The sequence below is a fragment of the Astyanax mexicanus genome, chromosome 4 (genome assembly GCF_023375975.1).
Source record: "Astyanax mexicanus isolate ESR-SI-001 chromosome 4, AstMex3_surface, whole genome shotgun sequence".
NCBI lineage: Eukaryota > Metazoa > Chordata > Actinopteri > Characiformes > Acestrorhamphidae > Astyanax > Astyanax mexicanus.
Window position 1 is genome coordinate 10,926,039 of NC_064411.1, and position 21,635 is coordinate 10,947,673.

At 39.8% G+C, this 21,635-nt stretch overlaps 3 protein-coding genes across 8 annotated transcripts in view; 1 reads left to right on the top strand and 2 right to left on the bottom strand.

The window, feature by feature from the left end:
- Nucleotides 1-21,635, top strand: part of LOC111190863 (zinc finger protein ZFP2-like) — a 671,215-nt gene that overhangs the window by 500,291 nt on the left and 149,289 nt on the right. The window lies entirely within an intron of this gene.
- The window catches only part of LOC111197417 (NACHT, LRR and PYD domains-containing protein 12-like), a 396,972-nt gene that overhangs the window by 89,722 nt on the left and 285,615 nt on the right, over nucleotides 1-21,635 (bottom strand). The window lies entirely within an intron of this gene.
- The window catches only part of LOC125801515 (gastrula zinc finger protein XlCGF7.1-like), a 158,302-nt gene that overhangs the window by 17,190 nt on the left and 119,477 nt on the right, over nucleotides 1-21,635 (bottom strand). The gene's annotated exons all lie outside the window — the stretch shown is intronic.

Consider the following 21,635-nt stretch of genomic DNA (forward strand, 5'->3'; position numbering starts at 1 on the left):
CTCTCTCTTTCTGCTCTCTCTCTCTCTACTGAAAATGACATCTAAGAAAAGGTTTTCTCTCAGTGAGGATTTCTCACATCTCTTTTACCATGACAGAGACATAGAGGAGAATGTGTCTGAGAAAAAGGAGGACTTTAGAGAGGATCCTGATTATAATGAATCCTCATCTGATGAGAATGAGCCCTTTACTGTAGATCCTCTTCTTGTCTCTCAACCAATAGAAAACAGACTACCTTCCAAAAGTAAAAAGTTATTATGGTCTGTCTCTCCACTTGAAGAAAATGATAAACTTAGTGCTGCTAATGTAATCAGAATAGTTCCAGGTCTCAGCAGATACGCTGTCAGCCACGTCCAAACATAAAATCAGCATTTAAGTTCTTCAGAACACCATCAATCTAAAAGGATAAACTACTGTAGATGATACGTTTAGAGGGAGGTGTGTGTATAGAGGGATAGTTGGAAAGACTTGGATTTAATCCCAGATGTAAATCTACATTGTGTTGCTCAGTTTGGAGAGTACAAGTGAAAAGGTGAAGAAAGAACAGGTGTTTGGGCTGCAGACAGATCCAGCACGTCTCTAAACACAGTCCATGTCTCCTCCGTGTCCTACGCTTCAATAGCACAGAAACAAGGCAGGACTGATGAGATCTTAATAAACTCAGTAATATGGGATGAATGGAACAAGTAGGATCTTCTTCTTTACAAGCCAGACTCCCATGTGACTGAGCATGAATTTCTGCTCGTTTGTTTTTTTCCTGTGGTCAAATTGGCCCCAAACAGAATACTTGTTACTGTTCAAGAGAACATTAAATCTTTTTCATTACAAATGTTTTTTTTAATGACTATTCAAGGAGTCAACAAACAAATATAGCATGTGACATAAACTAGGGTAAAAATGTTCTTAATATGTAATATTTTTTTGTAGTTTGACATTGATGGGGTCAAATTGACCCCAAACATAAAAGGTGTTAGTAAATTTGAAGGTAACAGGAGGATTAAAACTACCCCAACAAACAGCACTTACCAATTTTACTCAAAGGTCAGAACTATTGTTAAAGTAGAAATTGTGACATTTCTTTTCAACACTTTCTTCAATACAGAGATCTATTAGAAATATAAAATCTTTACGATTCTTTCAATATGTAAGAGTGCTTTACACCAAGAACCCATATGTTAACAAATGATTCTTAATGTGCTTGACTTGGTCCTCACTGTTGATGGTTTACAAGTGTGAAGTACCCTTCTTTACAGAAGTCCATTGTGATGTCAGAGAGTGATTTTACAGGGAGGAGCTGTGAATGACCTCAATTTATGGAAAGCTTTCAGAATACATAAATATCATATTAATTGAAAACAATTAAAATTATTGAAATGAATCTGTAATGGTCAAAATATAGTAAAAACAAGAAAAAATAATAGGTGCTTTTCAAAATGATTTTTTTTTCTTTTTAAATTTTAGGGCCACAAACTGAAGTTTTAGCAGTTCCACATTTTGCCACAAGGGGTCTACTTTCACCATCTAAAATTTTAAACTGATCACCCTCACTGATTAGAAGTTATTCAATCTGGAGTAGAGCTTAGATTCTCTGCCCGAACCCGACCTGACCAGGTCGGGCTCCAGAAAATAGTCTTAGATGTAGTCATCTGTTTTTTAATTATATTTTTATTTTGAAATAAAATAACGAAAATAACGAAAACTGAAAGTGAAACTAAACTATTTTATTTATAAGCGCTGTTTTCACTCCCGCAGTTGTACAGCGGGGGGTGTTGTGCCGATTCTGTCCGCGAAGCGGGAGTCGGATTCAGCAGCGGATTCGGCACAAGCACGGCGGCACCTCGCGGTCCGCGGTGTTAGTTGTAAGTGCTCGCGCTAGCCGCAAAATACGACAGAAAACACTGAGGGAGCTGCAGAGTTATGTATGGGACTAGAATATGAGCACGATGAGATCAAAGAGAACCTTCACCTGTGAGTAGCTTCTATGTTACAGTGTTATTTAACATAATTCTGATCATATTTCACTCATTCAAACAGCCCGAAAACAGCCGGCTCATAATAACAGTTTAAGGTTCGGGTTGGGTCGGGCTCGGGCAGAACGTGTGCGGCCTCGGGCTGGGTCGGGTCGGATTTTTTGGGCCCGATCTAACCTCTGATCTGGAGTACACAGTGTACAGCAGTTTATCCAAGTGTCCCTTTGGAGTCTCCAAAGGACCCCAACCTCTCCAAAATTAAAATAACTAATTTTACAGCTAATTTTGCAGGAACAAAAGTTTTTTATGCATTACCTACTTTTAATGGCAACATCTTATGTATTTCTTTACATTCTTTGACAAACTCCCATTCAACTACTCTCCAAATAGCTTTTTGACTTCTCCAAGTGGTCTTTTACCTTTACCACAGATGAAATTATATTTGTACTTATTATTTACTAACTTTTTTTTCCTGTTTTTCTTAATTATAGAGCCAAACCAGAACAATCACCACTAAAGAAGTGAAACGAGGCAGAAGATTGATTTTGTTTTTTTACTCTGCAAGATTTTGTCATAACAATCACAAACTGTATTATAAAGACACAAATAATTATGTATAATAAAACTATTTACATTCCTGCATGCTCTTTTTATATTATAATAATTAAACTATAACATAAATTACAAAAATAACTACGTACAATAACTATTTACATTCAAACTGTATCATAAAAGATAGAAAAATAGCAAATGGTATTACAAAAGATAGACTATGCACAAAAACTATTTACATTTCTGCATGTGCTTTTTTTTTAGCTGTTGTCATGCCACAGCTTGAAACAGTTCCGTGCCGCTACTAGGCACAAAAGCACACCACATTTTGTGCAGAAAATTGGTGTCTTTGTTTGCCGTCCTTCCTTTATACAGTTCTCGCATTTCTTCCTCCCACCAGTAGCATCAGAAGCAAAAAATGCAGGCATGCACATCTCATCCTGGGCTGGCTTGGATGGGCATGCAGTGGGAGTGGACTCCTCTTCTTCGGTTGTCTGTCCTGAAGGTCCTGCAACATCTTCAGACGTAGACGTTTTCGTGTTTGTTAGTTCAACAACTAAGGCTCCTCTGAAGGCTTTTTGGGTGAGAGCAGATTGTCCATTTATGTCAGCAAGCTGTTGGTGGAGAATGAAACTATTTACAATGGCAATGTCAATGAAGTGGAAAAATAATGTCTTGTACCACTTCCTTGATTTGTGGAGGACATTGTAGTACCCAGTATCAGTGCATCAGAGAGGTCGACACCACCCATGTGCCTATTGTACTCCTTCACAGGAGCCGGAATGGGTACAGACATGGTGCTCCACACGCCTTCTTTGGCCTTTACCTGTCTCCTCACTGTGTCGCCTTTGTATGCCTTGTGGATTGTGGAACACATTGTTACCTCCCTTGTGTCCATCCATCTGACATACAGCAGCTTTCCCTTGTCTGTACCAGCGGATGCTTCCTCTTTGGGCCCTCTTCGGAAGATCATTATTTTTTGTGGACGGAAATCCTTGACAAATGGAAATCCTACGAATGGTACCACAAGCAGGTGTAAAAATTGTCCATGTAAACCATGTGGCTTACATGGACAATTTTTACACCAGTCCAAAACTTTTCTCTGACATGCTGAAAAACAACACACTTGCTTGTGGTACCATTCGTAGGATTTCCATTCGTCAAGGATTTCCGTCCACAAAAAATAATGATCTTCCGAAGAGGGCCCAAAGAGGAAGCATCCGCTGGTACAGACAAGGGAAAGCTGCTGTATGTCAGATAGTCCAGAAGTGTCTGGACCGAATCATAACTTAGCCCTTTTCCAGATGTAAAGGCACTTTTCCCTTCATACAAAAAAAAAAATCCATGTGAACCCACTTGCAGAAGTTTGTAGCCCCATTTTGTGGGCTTTGCGTTCATATATTGTTTCAGTCCACTTCTTGCTTTGTAAGCCATTGTCAATGGACAATTCTCTCCTGGGCTGGAAAAAACTGCGACATGCTGTGAGGATGTCTGTGTAGAGTGGCTTTATTTTAATCCGGAGTTCCTTTTTTCTTCATGTTTTCTTCATCCTCCTGAGGGTCAGAGAGATGAAGATTGCTGGAAATAGCAGTAAACCTCTTACTGCTCATCACTGTGGACGGGAATGGAAAGCGGTACAGTTTTTTCTTGGACCAAAGATCTGTGATATTCCTCACTTTTACCAGTCCCATATATATAATGAGTGCGAGGAACACATAAAACTCCCCAACAGAAACAGCTGTCCACTTCAGCTTCTTTCCACCTGCAGCTGAAATGTCTCCAAACTTATTTGTGTTGATCACAAGACTTTGGACAACAGAAGAGCTGAAAAACATCTGAAACAGCTGCAGAGGTGAGTATATGATGCCTTGAGATATGAAATCTGGGGAGACTTGGTTCCTCATCCTCATCGGAGACATCATGCCACCTGTCCTCTTCCTCCTGCTCCGAGACCTGAGGTGGACCACCAACTCTGCTTCTGGGTGAAAGAAGAGGAGCACCTGATGAGCTGGACCTTCCCCGTGCTGCCTTCTTTTTCACAGCATGTGATCTTAGGGTGGAGGTGGAGGTTCTAGGCAAGGGGCTTGATGGCCCCTGAGATGCAGCTGGAGTTGGGGGTGACCGGCCTACTCCGTTTAGGCACTGAAGGCCTTATCTGACCCAGAATCGATCCTATTAAAACATCCAAACAAACAAATATTACAATAGAGAAAATAAAAGTAACACACACACACGTGTGTATATATATATACACACACACACACACACGTGTGTGTATATATATATATATATATATATATATATATATATATATATATATATATATATATATATATATATAAATAACCCAGAATCGATCCTATTAGAACATCCAAACAAATATTATAATAGTGAAAATAAAAGTAACACACACACACAATAGCTATGGCTATATATATAAAACTTATAAATATATATAGACAAAGAAATGTTACTTACTCGTCCACAACAGGGTCCTCCCCCCGGACAAAGGCCTCCTCCACAGCGGAGTCGTAGCTATCGCTGCTTTCGTCGGACTCTACAACCTCCTCTGTATCACTCATCCTATCCAACTCTGCCAGGACCTCTGCCACCCCATAGAAAACCTTTTTTTTTAGGTTTCTGGGTTTTTTTGGAAGCCATTTTTAAGTTTATTTGGAGTCTAACATGCGACTGTGGCGTGCGAAATGCTGCGCTCTCTGTGTGCTAGTCTCCCTTGTCTTCCTGTTTACAACCCGCCTCCCCGTTTGTGCGTCTGCCTAACTTGGCACCTGATTGGCCGACAGACTTGATTGACATGTCATTGGAAAGAGGAGGGTCTGAGCTTTCAAAGCTCTACCCCTAGGGGAAGCTACTTTTATTTTTAGATGAATGAAAGGTAATACATTTTCGCCTTCATTTTTTATCAAGCACTCTTTGCACGAAAATGAGGATTACTAGCGAACGGATTGATGGAAATACACGTTTTTGGTGTCATTTTGAAGCCAGCAAGGAGAGTTAAGCGATGACTGGTTGTTTTTTTTGGGAAGTGCACCTAGAAACAGCAGCGGCCTTTACGCAAGGCTGCTTTTTATTAGAAAAAAAAATTAACGCACTCTTTTGGCTCTATTTCGGTAACCGTTAATCCTACAGTAAAATGAATTACATTTCCATAATCCTGGGAGTCAGTTGGTTCGACTGATGTATAAAATGTCCTCATGGGATATAACATGGATGTAAGAAAAATGCTAATATGCAGATTATGAATTATACACTTTAACTTAAAAGGTGTATTTCACCCACAGTATTTATTTTCTGAAAGGAAATACAGCAAAACTGACTAGATACCTGAAAAGCAGAGATTCTAAGCTTTAATATGACATATTAGTTGTCTATATTGAGCCTAAACTTATTCGTAAACACAGCCAGATATTAATTACGACCAATTCCATATTAAGAGGTTAATCTTTTTATCAAAATAAGTTTTGACTGCCATAATGTATTTTTTGCAATAGGGTAATATATATATTTTTTCCCCCAGGTTATTCAACCAATTGATGAGTTCTTCCTGTTCATGAACTACCTGTCATTGGGACCTATGCAAAAGGATTTGGCCCATAGATTTAGAATACACCGGTCAACTGTTAGTCGCATTGTTAACACCTGGGCCAACTTTCTTTATACTGTATTAGGAGCTGTAGATATTTGGCTAGATGAGGACACTGTGAAAGCTCACCTTCCAGATGTGTTTCAGGAATACTCTGACACTCAAGTAATTTTAGATTGCACAGAACTCATGTGCTAGCTTTGGGTAGCTGTAGCCAATGAATTAGCAAATGAGCAGGGCTAGAGCTAACTAAGGTTACCAGGGAGAGATATGAGGTTAGTGGAGAGCTAACTAAGGTTACCAGGGAGAGAGATGAGGTTAGTGGAGAGCTAACTAAGGTTACCAGGGAGAGAGATGAGGTTAGTGGAGAGCTAACTAAGGTTACCAGGGAGAGATATGAGGTTAGTGGAGAGCTAACTAAGGTTACCAGGGAGAGAGATGAGGTTAGTGGAGAGCTAACTAAGGTTACCAGGGAGAGAGATGAGGTTAGTGGAGAGCTAACTAAGGTTACCAGGGAGAGAGATGAGGTTAGTGGAGAGGTAACTAAGGTTATCAGGGAGAGATATGAGGTTAGTGGAACCAAATTTGCAAACAAATCGGAAACGTAAAGTTTTGATTTCTGAAATTATGGACTTAAGAAGTTATGACTACATTTTTGGGTCTTAAATTATATTTATTGAGGTCTTAAAAATGTCTTATTTGATTTCTAAAATGGTGCAAGAATGCTGGCTAGTATATCAGAACATACAAAAATGTCTAGTACCTCTTGTTTTACTAGTAGTATTTAATTGTCAGTCTTCAGCATTTAAGGCATTGCCCTAATGAGCTGGTATTATATTTTTGTAACACTGTGTACCAAGTTTTTTCCTTGAAACTGTGTTCATATGATTTCATTCTTTAAATGCAGGCAGTGAACCTTTACACATTTATTTTAAAAATCATCAGTATAATTGCAGTAATGCAGTACTCAGTATGTTACCACTAGGAATGTTTACCACTAGAAGTGCTCATATTAGTCAGGTAGAGAGATCAGCAGCCTTTTTGGACTGATGAAATTGTGCTGTGTAGCCTATGGCTTTGAAACCAGTTATCAATGTTATTTACTAGAGGTGTCTTCAACTAAGGATTTTTATAGTCGAATCTGATTAGTCAGATTTTCCCTTTAGTCAACTAATAGTCGAATCATTTTTTTTCCTAGAGCACCGTAAACGGGATCCCTGTTCTCTTCTGGACTTTTTTCCACTTCAAAGGAAAAAAACTAAAACATCAGTTGGGAAATGTGTTGGCTAACTTCGTTAGACAGGCACTGTGCAAAAAAAGTATACAAACAAAAATTACAAAAGAAAATAAATTATGTAATTTCTATTATTATTAGAAAAATAACAAACGAAAATAAACCCAAAATGTTGACAAAAATATAATCTAATGAATTTCAAAACATAGAAACGAAAAACGTTAAAATGGTGTTAATATAATATAATATAACAGCTGGATCAAACAGTTTAGCGTCATTCACAAGGAAAGCGAGCGCAGCATTGCGATAAAAAACAAAAAAACAAAAACGTTTTAATAAATAAGGTCCTATCAAGTGAATTAAAATATATGGTATTAAAAGGTATTAATTTCACATTTTTATTGATATTTAATCAAGAGAAATCAGGCAAAATACGCCGGCAGATGCTGACGGCCCTGTAGCGTGTTCAGCTCCGCTCATTTGGGTTGTGCAACTGCAGGGGGTGATATATTAATGTGTAAGAAACCTATTGGTAATGTGCACACAATTAAAAAAAATATATTAAAAGAAATTAGGACGATTTTATTTGACAGAAGGCAATATATAACATAAACAAAGACATTTCCTATAACAACTAATGCTTAGCAGCCTTGGGCACCCCCATGCAGTCAGAATAGTACATTCGACTATGAGGTTAATAGCTGAATAGAGGTCCTCCGAATCAAATAGTCGAATCAGCGACTATTGCAGGTCACCCCTAATGTTCGCATTCGTTTCTTATCACCAGGGCAAATTTATTAAAATATTAAATATATTAATTTGGGAATTAAAATCTCATCCATGGCTCTAAAATGTCAGGCACGCAAAGTGGTGCTTGGTGCAGCATGCGCGGCATTGCGCACAGAATAACATCTCTCTTAAAAAAAAAAACCTTTTAAGAAATAAGGTCGGACAACAAGTGTAGTAAAATACTTGTTATTAAATATAAAAAAAAAAATGTACTAATAATTAATCAAGAGAAATCAGGCAAAATGCGCTGCGCCTCTCTCTCTCTCTTAAATTCAAATTCAAATAAGCTTTATTGGCATGACCATGTTCAACAGTATTGCCAAAGCATTAGCACAACACAAGTGGATATTCTAAACATAAGGAAATGGATATTCTAAACATAAGGAAATACAGATCTATATCTAAAAATAAATACATAAACATGAAATCTACTGAACACTCCCTCTCTTTCGCAGCGCAGAGCTAAATTCAGAGCGAGGCTATAAATATTATAAAACCCAGTTCAGTTAAATAAAAATAAGTAAAGACCTGTAAGTTAATCAAATATAAAGGATAGGTTGAGGTTTTGGTGAGCTGTTTTCATGTTTGAAACTGAAACTAAACGAAGCTTTTATTATTATGCGCAGCAAGCCTGTGATTGTTTTAAATGAGTTTTTTAATGGATTGTTGTTTTTGTCCTTTTGTTTGGTTTATATATGCATTTTCGTTTGAGTGTGATTTGGTTTGTTTAATTTTTATCCCCAGACACGTATTTCGTTTTTCCGTTTTTGTTTTTTTTCCTTAGTAATTTTAGTATCTTAGTAATTTTCTTTGGTCCTGTGGAGTTTTTAGTTTCTTTTTTTTTTTTAATTCGTTAGATTATATTTTTGTCAACATTTTGGGTTTATCGTTGTTTGTTATTTTTCTAATAATAATAGTAATTACATAATTTATTTTCTTTTGTTCATATTTTTTACGGGGCGAAGTAACGCAATAGTTACTTTTACTGGTAACTAGTTACTTTTATAGTGAAGTCCGTTAGTAACTCTAGTAACATGCCCAAAACTGGTCACCATTACACATATACACACCTACAATTTTACAATTTTTGCTAACTACATTTTTTATTTTAAAAACTGTCATTTTTTTACTGAAGTTTTCACACAGGAATACATTGTGGGTGAAAATGGTAAGAAACAATAAATAAAGGAAATACAAATTAAATTAAATTAACATTCAATAGATTAATTATATTTACATTGTAGATTCTCACTGAAGGCATCAAAACTATGAGAAAACATATGAGTTTTTTACTTAACAAAAAATGGTGAAATAACTAAAAACATGTTTTATACTGTAGTTTCTTCAAAATAGCCCCCTATTACTGCTGTGCACACTCTTTTGTTATCTTTCTCTCAATGAACTTCAAGTGGTAGGCATCTGAAATGGTTTTCAGGTGTGCTTTATCAGGGTTAATTACTGGAATTTCTTGCTTTATCAATGGGGTTGGGTCCATCAGTTGTGTTGTGCAGAAGTCAGGTTACTACACAACCCTAATGGACAACTGTTAAAATTCATATTATTACATAAATAACTAAAAAATAAAAATAATAAATAAAACTAAATATGAAGTTCCAGAATGAAATTGCAACATAATAAAAGGCAAAAAATTAGAAAGTAATTTTAGAAAGTCAAAGTTTAGGTAGATATGCCCAAAATGTTGCAACTCTTTACATTACAAGAAGTAAATAATATAATTGATATGATCTCGCGACATTTTAATTATCTAACTACTTATTGTAAACGCTCAGGTTTAAAATAAAACAAAATGTCAACTGCATATACCCTATTCCCCAAAAGAAGTTTACTGCAGTCATCAAATGATCACTAATCATTGAAACTTTAATAAATATCAAAATACCACTAACAATATTGAAAAGTAAAAAAAAAAACAATAATCCCTCACAATATTAAATCAACCTGAACAACCTAATAAAACATTACAAAAACTCTTAATTTTTTGTCCTGAAAAAGAAAAAGTGAAAACATTAGTATTATTTTGATGTACAAAACATGAGCATGGAGTAATTAAAGCACTTAATACCTCCACAAACTAAGCAACACCAAGTGTGTTTACTGTGTCTTTTTAAGCAGTACCTCAGTAGTGGACTAAAATGTGTGTAAAAGTGAAGTTAGGTGTGACCCACATTTACATTCACATATTGTACTATAGTGTTGTAGTCTGATAAACCCATTTCAACCACCTAAACAGTTTGATTGAAGATTTAACGCATTTATGATGACTTCACATTTTTCAGGTTGAGGACAAGATTAGGGCCGATATTTAGGTGCAATATTTAAAGGTGAATTTAAAAATATATGCAAGAATTCTCTTAGTCCAGATGATTTAAACAAGAGGTTTAAATTACACATTGAAAACACATTACTGTATCAAGTTAATCGTTTCATTTATGTAAATTCCCTGAGGTAACCTTAAAGAACCTTTTCATACTCACTTTATATCAGACCATACCTGGCATGACAGCGTAGCTTCAGCTCCATTCCTGTGTCGAGGAGGAGGACAAAGTTCTCCTCTGTTTCCATCACGCCCTCTATAACCACAGCCGTCTCAAACGCAGAGGAGATCACGCCTACAGATAGAAAACACAAAGACAGTTTTTATTAAAAGACAGCAACAGTTACGTATACAGAGACAAATGTAAAATATTGTAGTTAGTACAGGGGGTGGGTCTGTTATTTCGTGTGTTTGCCTCTGTGTGCCTGTGTGCGAGGATGACAGGGGTGGGGCATCTCCCTTGGGAGGGGTTATGCAGAGAGGGTGGGCACCACTCTGGATCTGCCATCTGGGAGACACACAGCTGGGTTGGTGGCCTTTGGGCTGTTTGAGCTCTGTGGGTAGATTGGGTTTTTACTCTCCAAGCTCTTGTAAGAGCTGTAAGTAAGCGGTACCCTGTTCAAATAAAGAGCTTTTGGTTTGACCATGCTTTCCGAGTCGGTGTCTGCCTTTTGATCGCCACACCGGTGTCAGAAGTGGGATATCGAGGACTGCCCCCAGATGTTGGAGAAAGTCCAGCCCCAGGATACACACGTCACGGATGGGCGCCAGGCATGCTTTACGTGCCAGCTCCACCTTGAGTCTTTTCTTGCCCCTCATGTGAATCTTTTCTCCTGTGACAGAGTTCAGTACGGCGTCGGTCTCTTCCCAGGTGCTTGACGGTGATAACTTGAGCTTGGCGGCCAGTCCAGTTTGCACCAGGGACACGGTGGCACCTGTGTCCACTAGCGCTGTCACGGGCAGCCCTTGGATGACGCAGCGCAGCCACAGCCCGTTCCTGGTGCCCAGCCGGCCAACCACTGTCTCAGTAAGGAGGGTGCTTGTCGTTGGGAGCTCCCCACCCCTCACTGGGCTCGCTTGAGGATGAGCTCCACTCTCTCTGCCTCCTCCACTGCTTGGCTCAGCAATGTCACTTTCGACAGTCTCACGTGACGTTGGAGACTGCCAGGTGCTAGAGCATCGAAGAATGCGTCAAGCACGAGCTCATCACGGGCTTGGCTAGGAAACGTGGGGTATGCTTGTCTCACCAGCGTTCAAAGTTCCGCTGTGAGGACGCTCAGCTTCTCTCCTTTTTCCCGCTTTCTCTCTCTTTATTGTTGGCGAAGAACTTGCGTTGGAGGGGTCTTGCCAAAGCTCTGGCGCAGGAATGTTTTGAGCGCTTCCAGGTCTTCGTGCTCTTCCCCCGGCAAATCCACCAGTACTTGTAGCGCCTTGCCCTCCAGGGCTAAGCATAACTGGGTAGCGATCGTCGCCGGTGCCCAGCCGTAATGCTTGGCTACCACCACCAGCTGTGCTTCGTACGGCTCCCAGGCGGCTTCTCTGCTGTAACTTGGAAGATTGACGCTCGCTGCCGTCGCCGTCAACGCTGCGGTGGGCGGGGCTTGGCACTGGATGCTCCGTCTCCGGCCATCTCTTTTGCCGGGCAGCCCGCCGCCGTCTCGCTGCTGACGGCCGTCGTCTTCCCACTCTTTATAAAGTAATAAAGGGAAATAAAAATGAAGATTGGTGCTAAAGAAACCTCAGTCATACATGAATTAACATAGAAAATGAATGTGTGTCAAAAAGCAGGTAAGTAAAAAAATAAAATAAGGATGTACGATGACCAAAAACAAGTTAATTGAGCAATACCTTAAATTCTGAATGGCTGAATTAATTTATTGCTAAATATCATATCTTACAAGTTACAAAGAAAATGAATGTTGCACATTAAAGGGTAAAAAGTGAGGTGTGACTATTATTTTTTTTTATAAAATGGGTTATGAAAGTGGCTCAGAGAGCAATGACAATATTTCAGCTAATTTACAATGCTTTAGGAGCACTGAAGGTAGAGGTGCATTTGTTGAATTGACATATGAATAATATTTTAACACAATCAATGCCAATTACTTTATTCAATGTGTTTATTCTAACATGGCTTAAATTAATTAGTAAACTTGCCCAACAGAATGTACTTTTTACTCATTATTTTATTTGTAATTTTTTGCTCACATCAGTCTTTATTACTTAATTGTTTTAAGTTATCTTAATATTCAAAACAAATACTTAATACATTTTTAACCCCAGTTGGCATGAAAAGCTAGTATAAAGTGCTTTTTCTTGGAAACAGATCAGTGTTTACCCAGCTATTAAAACACTCACTGGTGTTATTTGCCCCTGCAGGGTCACAAAGCCGTTTGCAGATCTGACCTCCTCAAGCTTTGTCTCCATGCTTGGTGGACAGAGTAGCTCTGTGCTTTCTCCACAATTTCTTTTCCTACAGGCATGTTACTCGTTCTGTATATATCTGTGTTTGCGTTTATGAATGCCTTCTGGTTCTTTATTAACAGATTTTAAACAAATATGTGCGATCAAGGGTCGCTTTGTGCTCATTTTCCTCTGTCAGGGATAAGGAGAACACTGACCACTGTAGCGGCTCAGTGGTTTAATACCTGGTGCTAATTGAGATGTTGAAATATTTTTTAATTGGGCGCCAGTTATTAAATTAATTTAATTAGATTAATTAATAAATTAATTAATTAATCAAATTAATTAATAACACAAGACATCTCAGGGTGTGGTTTCTACAGGTGACAGAAATTTTCATAACCAAGTTATCCAGAAAAACACACTGAAATGACAGGTTTTGTAAAATAAAAGTATTTATTAAATCACACAGATATGAGTAAATAATTCATTAAAAAGTCATAATGTAGCCATTATATATCAAATCATAGTGTAGAATAATAAATGAGAAATAAAAGAACAAACACGTTATAATGCTGATATGAAAGGAATAAAGATTAATAGAACTATTAAGTGAATATTTCTAAATAAGGGTCTAAGGCATTTTGAGTCTACGAAACCAATTCTTATTTCCACCCAAGACACTCAAAATGAGTCATCTATACTAAAGACGCTCTATTAAAGACCCGACCCAAACCATGACCAACAGAACACCATCTGCCGAAAGATTAAAACCCAGCTCTGCCTTACTCTGAGGTGTTGAAGTGGGCCTCGGTGACGTCCGTCTGGGTTGGTCGTCTGCTGCTTCACCCCGAGAAAGGATCACGTGAGCCTGTCTGCAGGATGGTTTGACTTCCTGTGTCAGCACGGAGCCCCATTAGAACCCACAGGGTAAATCCCTTCGCTCTCAGGTGGCTTGCTGGTGGCCTCCGGACCGCAGGTTTCTGGGTTGGATCTGGCGGATCTCTTTTTCAGCTGTACTTTAGCTAACCTTAGATGGAATAATGCTTGGCTTCGTAGATTGTAAAATAACCTTAGATATTTTAACTAGGATAGCTAATATTAATATACTTGAAGATTAAATGCACTAGTCTAAGAAAACTAACTTAAGATGACTAAACTAACAGTCTATCCTTTCTTCATCTCTAGGCCCTCTCTAACCTCTCTCCTCTAACTTCTCCCTGAACCTCTCCTCCACAACTCATCTTCTACTGCTTCCTTCAACTCATCTTCTCTCCCTACTTCTACAACTCCAACTGCTCTGACTGAACTCCAAAACTGAACTGAACTAAACTCTGAACTGGAAACTCTAAACTGGAAACTGAACTGTGTCTGCCCAGTTTAAACTATTAGTCTCTGTGGCCTGTTTGGCCCCTGAGCTATGATTGGCCCTGTGGCCCAAATGTCTGTGTTTTGATTGGTCTAGGAGCAATTTCAAACTTTGATGGGGATTCACAAAGGGCCATAAAACCCCCCCTCGCTCACATGGTCAGCATGCTTCAGCATTTTTCTAATAGATCAAACCAAAAGAAAACTCAATTAAACAGTGGATCAAAATACATTTTTCAGCATATCAGTTTGTGATGATAAATTCAGGAAACACAATCTTACAATTGAATCACAATAAATGTAATATATATATATTGCCCACAAACAGTTTTGTAATACTCAAGATAATCTTAGAAATACAATGATGGATGGTACTCTGTCAGAAAGAGATCAAGAGTCATGATATTATTTAAACCCAATTAAATCACTTAAAAGAAAATACATGGTTAAACCACTGATAACCAAATAAAGCTAAATTATCAAATGCTAGTTAAACCTTGTTGATTCAGACTTGAATGTGTAGGAAAATTTAAATCAGGACACATCCAGACACATATACCATATACCAGACACATATACCATTATTTAGTAAACATTCTATAAAACACCTTTTTTATATAGTCAATATAGATGTATTTTAAGCAAAATCTTCTCAGTGAGAAATTCCTCTTCTCTGCTGAGTGTTCAGATAAGCGGCTGGTCCTTGCCTGTCTGAATTTACGACGGTGGGGGAGGTTGGTGAACAGAGAGAGAGACACACTTACAAACGGTCAATGGAATTTCCAAGCTTAGAACATTTCTCTTAATTTCATTAACCTTATTTCTAAGTGATTGTAGAAATAACTAGGCACAAACCCCTAAATTGGTATAATATTTGGTGAATTAACAATTTCCAAGGAATTAATTAAGTTTTGACACTCTCTTAAGTCCCGTAGTCCCGTCCTTGTCCTGGTGATTGTGCTGTTGGCAAAACCACAATTGTGCACAGTTCCAGATGTTTAAACATTAACGGTCCTAAATCCAGATTTACGACTGACAGCGTCTGAAGGAATGTCAAAAAAGAATTTAAAAATGTTTACCCTGACTTGCATTTAGGGTTCTCGAGCGAGGCTGAGTGAAGAAATAGTCAGGAAATGTCATTTTGAAATTTAAGGCTGTTTGAAAAAGATAACTCCAAGGCTTTTAGAGTGTTCTGGGGGTTGAAGTTCCTTATAGACCATAAAGTGGGGGTAGTATGTGTGTGTGTGTATGTGTGTGTGTGTGTGTGTGTCCAAGCGATGCAGGAATCCTCTGTTTAATCCACTACATTCCCCCCCCATCGATCGATGGGCCACTGGACGTTGGGTCATCGGTCGATGTCAACGTGGATTTCTGTAGACAGAGCATGTTAGGGTACATCTTTCATGCAATTGGTGTCCTGTTGGTCATGCTTTCTTAAGACAATCTACTACAAGGTCGCTGACAGAGTTTTTGGTCTAATGGATATACAATTTCTCTGATGATCAGTTTTTTTTTTTGTTGTAGCTATTGGCTTTTGGTTCTGAATAGAATAGTTAATTTAATGTGATAGTGTGGCAACAAGCATATGAAAGGGTCACAAATAGTTTGCTAGCTATTTGTTCCTTTATAACTTTATCAAGACAACCTACCCATAAGGTATGCTTCAATAATTAGCCACTACTTAGTCAACAATTGAGAACAATATAGCGGAGCAAACGTAGTCAGAAGGGAAACAAAATATGTTTTGGGCACCTGAAGAGAAGAGAAAAAAAAATGGCACCCCCCCTTCTCCATGTATTTATTATACTGCTATGCTAATGGTTTGAAATGGTGATTCAAACACTAGGTTTAACAAAATATCCAATTTGTTGTGAGTTATGCTACTTGGATAGGTGAGTTCCAGACAGTGAATGTGTGGTACGTTCTCAATTTAACAATTGCGTCAGGTCAGAATATGGTGGACAATGAACACTCAGTGTGTCTAGGTATTTAGCCCCGTATTATGATTTAACCTAGGGCATTATTGGTCCCGACTTGTCCCATGGGGCTTTTGCATAGTTTAATTGGGTTACAGTGAACTTGTTTGAGAATCGGTTTAATAAAACACTGACGATGCGGGATTTGGTTCCAGATGCGAGGCAGTTTGTCTGCCCCTGCATGAGGACCAAACCAATGAGACCTGAGCTCGCGAATTGTTTTGCCAGTGCTGTGCTGGGACCTCACCAGTAGCTTGTCAGCAGTGTAGCACAATGGTTGGTATCCAAGCGTGCTTTTTCCCAGTTTTGGGTGTTTCCGCAGTTCTCCGCTAGAACGGTGAGATATACCAACACCTGAGAAAGTGTGGTTCAGCGAAAAAGTTGTGGCCTGAGCCATTTCAATAGGGTCTGGGGGACGTCCCCTCCATCTGGCAAATGCACCTGCCACAGTGATGAGATGTTTGTTCCTTCGAACAAATTTCATGAGTCTTTCGACCCAATCCATTTGTGGAATTGGCCATATACCCCACAGATCTTCTGAAGATTGGGGCTGAAAACACACTAGCCTTTTTCCAACAAGTGGCAGATATGTCAATTGTGGGAATGCTTGGTGTGTTTCCCCCATCATTTTGTGGTCCACCCATGGGTGATCGAGGGCCTGGGCCAGGCTCTCCCCCCCATGACGCTGAGGCACCACGAATGAAGATGAAGCGTGTGTATCTGGGCCATAAACAAACAGGCCCTTGAGCATCCTGAAAGACGCACAGTAAGTGGCAAGTGGATCAAGTTGAAATGCCAGTGTTCTGAAAGAAGTGTTGTCACATGCATCAATTGTCATGTTAACTTTCCATTTGATTTGAGCATTCTGAAAAGCACATCCATCTGTGTAGATAGTGGGAATGTTTTTACATTCATAAGAATCCAAGGGACTGTGTTTGTCTGGAACCACTGGTGCAGGAACAAGAAGAGAACAATCCTTTTGGTGCACGAACAGAGGATCACAGTTAGTCCGTGGCAAGGAACCTGCAGGTGTTCTGTGAACAGCTGACTTGTCAGCCCATGGAACAAAGATTTCACCGTTGACCGTTGTGTTAAGAGTGAATGACTTTCCAGCTTTTGGGTTGTACTCATCTACAGCCGTAGAGGGAGTCAATGCCCATGAACAGGTGTTTTGTTTTAGAATCATGGTAGGGGATTCTGAGGATGGTGGTTTCAGAACCCTGACAGTGAGCTTCTCATTGATTCCCGTGGAATTTGAAGGTTCAATGAGCTTGTGTGGCTCAATGTTGCTAGCAACATGATAGCATTGAACTCTATCCTGTGCCTTAGGACAGGGCAGGGGTTCGCAAACCTGTGCCCAGATCCTACGATGCTGAAAGTCAATCAATGGTTTGAACCGGTCAAGGAGGTCTTTGCCAAAGAGCAATGGGACGTTCTCCAACGGAGAAATGTGAATTGGATGGGTGAGACTCATTGGACCGATGGCAACGTGCACCAGGGCTGCTGAATGCAGAGTGATACCAGTGTGCGAATATGGTTGAAGGTGAAGAGCACACTTTTTCAGAGGTATCTCTTTGTTGTTTCGGCGGGCTTTCGCCCTCACCTGGTTAAAAAGTGAATTTGACATTAAAGAAATGTCTGACCCCGTGTCCAAAAGAGCTTCATACCCGAACACATCTTCCAGCCAGGTGGCTAGGTAGAATTTTGGTGTTGAACCTTTCTCGGTTAAGAAACCCAAGAATTGTTTAGGTGGTGGATCCTCCAGGCTGAGGAAAGAAGCTTCCTCAGTGTGGTTGTTTTCAGCGTCTGGCTGTACAACCAAGGCTGCATTGGGGTGGATGGATTTCGCACCCCCCCAAGCAGGTTGATCTGGAGCTTGGACAATTGGCAAGAATTCAGATTCAGCATTGTCCTGCTTGCGTATTTCGTTACGAAATTGTCTGAGCAGACTGCCGTCTTTAGTGCTCAGGTTAGTTGGATATGTCTCATCCTTGTGCCCTTTAGGTGGACACCAACGTTTGTGGTGCTTTGGGCTCTTTCTCCTGAGCGGAGATTGAAGTTTGCTGGAGCTCTGTGCTCGAACATGGTGCTGTGAGTGTTCGCCATTCCAACTGCGTTTTATCCTACCTTTCCTTCGATAGGAGGGCTTTTGGTCACTTTGCTGGGCCCAATGTAGGGACGAGCGACGCCAAGAGTGGAACACTCTCTGGTTTTTGTGGTTTAACTGGGTCTTAGGTGGCATTGGAGCCTTGTGTGCCCCTTTTTGCTTGACGTGGGAGGACTGCTCATTAATTATCAGGATGTCATTTGACTCTGATTTTTTATTAATGTTTTGTTGGAACTTAGCAAATCCTCTGAGAGCCAAATCACGCAGCTGCCGGCTTGTTAGCGTACGAGGGCAGGCTGCGACTCCAAAAGAGCGACTGGTGGAGGGATGGAGGTTTCTCACGAACAATGTTTTGAAAACTTCCTCTTCCTCCATTCCAGGCTCATTTCTATAGCCGAAATAAGCTAGCCTGAGGCGGTGATAGTACTGTAGGGGTGTTTCCTGGCGGCTCTGCTTAATTGCAAGAGCTGCAGCAAGGCCGGTTTGAACAAGGTGGTTGGAGAACTCATTCTCCAAAGCCTTGCAAAGAGCAGGATAATCTCTCTTAACCTGGGGTGGTTGGCGCTCAATGAAACGTCCAACTTCCCGACTAGAGGACACCTTAATGAGGTAGATTTTATCATCTACCGTGGCCTTGGGGAAACGGCGTAAGAAGAAGTCAATGTCGCGAAGATACTGGTGGACATCATTAGAACCGTCCGGTTCTGGTTCAAAGCGTGGGATGTTACGCGCAATTTTGTCCAAATCTCTATCAGAGGGTGCTTGAGGTTGCACAGAGGTCCCATGTGGCTGGGAACGCTGAGTGAACCTTGGTTCTACTGGCGCTTCAGCACCTTTAAGGGAGACTAGAGGGAATGTATTTGTGGATGGTTGTTGCTTAGGATCCGGAACCCCAGGGGTTCCTGATTTACCAGCTGGATTGATGGGGGAGTCTCCCTCCATCATCAGCTCAAATGTTAACTCTGTTTGGTCTCGAGTTAATTTGACTGCATTGTTAGCATGTGCTAATTCAGTTTGTAGCTCAACCTGTCTTGCAATAGCATGTTTTAGTTTTTCCTGTGACTGAGCTGCAAGTTGGGTAGCTATGTTGGCTTCCTTTTGAAGCAGCTGCACTTCGGTTTTGAGGTCTCTTTTGTTCATTTCAGACTGTACAGTTTTGTTCTCTAGGTCTGCAACTCTATCATTTAAAGTCACAATCTCTGCTTGGAGATTTTGAATGGTTTTGGAGGAAGCAGCAAGTTGATCCTGTGACAACAGCAGTTGTTTCCACAGTATTAGGGAAATCGGATCCACTTGTTGCTTGCCCTCAAGGATTTTAGATACACACTCATTGAGGCTTTTGGCAATTAGTGCATGGAGACCCCCACTGTCCTTTTGTTGGACTGGGACGGTAAGTCCTGGGGGTAAACCAGCTGTAAGCTCTAAAAGAGCTTTTTCAGTGACACACATTTTGATTTACGTAAAGCACGTGGAATCAAACAATTTTGATGACAAACAAGTTTATTTTATGTTCGAGTCAATTAGCATTGTGCCTTTTATAAGAAGAAAATCTGTTAAAGTGGGTGACCTAAGGTTACGATTAGTAGATTAGTTTTAAAAGAATGGTTAGATTTGTTGTCAGTGGTGCTAGTGAACAGTTTAATAACTGTAGGCCACTATATGCAGTAGGTCTAAATATGGGTATAGTTATTAACTATGTACAGGATGGGAGAATTTAACTATGTATTAAGCACAGGTGTGCTGGGTATATGGTTGAGTAACTGATAACTGGATACGTTTTTTTTTTTTTTTTTTTTTTTTTTTTTTTTTTTTCAATTAGTTATTAATAATTGATCTTAATCGATCAATAATTAATCTTAATTTATTTGAAGATGGTTGAATTAAATTGAAAATAATTAATTAACAAAAATTTAATTAACTTTACTTAATCAAATTGATTAAAATGACCAGTTAATTATTTTATGTTGTGATTAGTTACTCAATGGAGATAGCTATTTAGCTTGGTTCAATGTAACATAAAGAGTAATGTTTGAGAGAGCAGACCTAAACTTAAATTTAACTATTTAATATAAACCGATTAAATTAATGCAGTTATTTGTTTACTTATTTACAAACCATTTAACCCAACCACAATGCAAATTCCCTTTATTAACTTAACAAAAAGTTTGTTTGAAATTGGCACCCTCTGGCGACAGAAACTCTAAATGCACTCTACAGGATGATGGCAATTACACAAGTACAACACCAGGTGGCGACACAGCTATATGGCTAAGTGGCTCCCTCTGGTGGTCAAACAAATGAAATGCACCTTTCTGCACTGTATGCAGTTAACCAAATCAAACACCAGATGGCGATGTGGCAGTGTACCCCCCCTAGTGGTGAGGGGTAGTAAAACACCCTTTGAGTTTGAGTGTAAATAGTCAGGCTGTCCACCAGATGGTGGCAGAGGCCGACTGGTGGGAGTGGTCACGCCCACTGATGATGCCACGTTAAGGACCGCCCCTTGGGTCTGGGACCTGGTCAGCAGATTTGACTGACTCAGTCGACTGTGAATAGCAGAGGAGAAGGACACGGCTGTCCGAAAGTTTAACACAGCAGCAACACACTTCACAAGATGAGCAAAGAGGATTTACATCCTGGCGTGGTTAGTTTAATCACGCACACAATAAACTTCCTGCCACTCAGGGTGGTGTTACGTAAAAGTTAGCTACTCTTTTACGCACGTGGAAGTGTCCAGTACTGCAGGATTTTACGGATTTCGCGCAAAAACCGGCAGTTTTAACTGGAGCGCGGAGTCGATGAGCCGGAGATCCGCGACTCAGGGCTGCGCGAAGGCCTTAGATCAACACTGGCAAAATATGTCTATTTTACCGGAAACAGTTCGAACTTTATGTAAGTACACACGTATATACACGTATATACACCCGGGTTTAAGGTTACCCACACACGGCGGTGTGTCAACCAAGCTTATTTTACAAATAAGCGTAATGTTTTCAAGAGCGCTCGCATACCACACACACAACTGTACACGTTATACAGACACACAGGGGACCGTGCGCGCGACGCGCACACACAGCGGGGGACTGGCCAGTCCTGAATTGTAAACAAAAACACGTGTAGAACATGTGCGTGTGTTTCTAACACGCTGGGTTTATGCAGTTAACTGCAGCTAGGCCAGCTAGCCAGCAGCTAACGCATTTAATAATAAAAACAAAATACACTTTATTCTGCAACTTACAGCGCTATTTTCTGGAACTGGTTATGAAATGTGTATATATTCTGGTCTCGCGGCGGAGAAC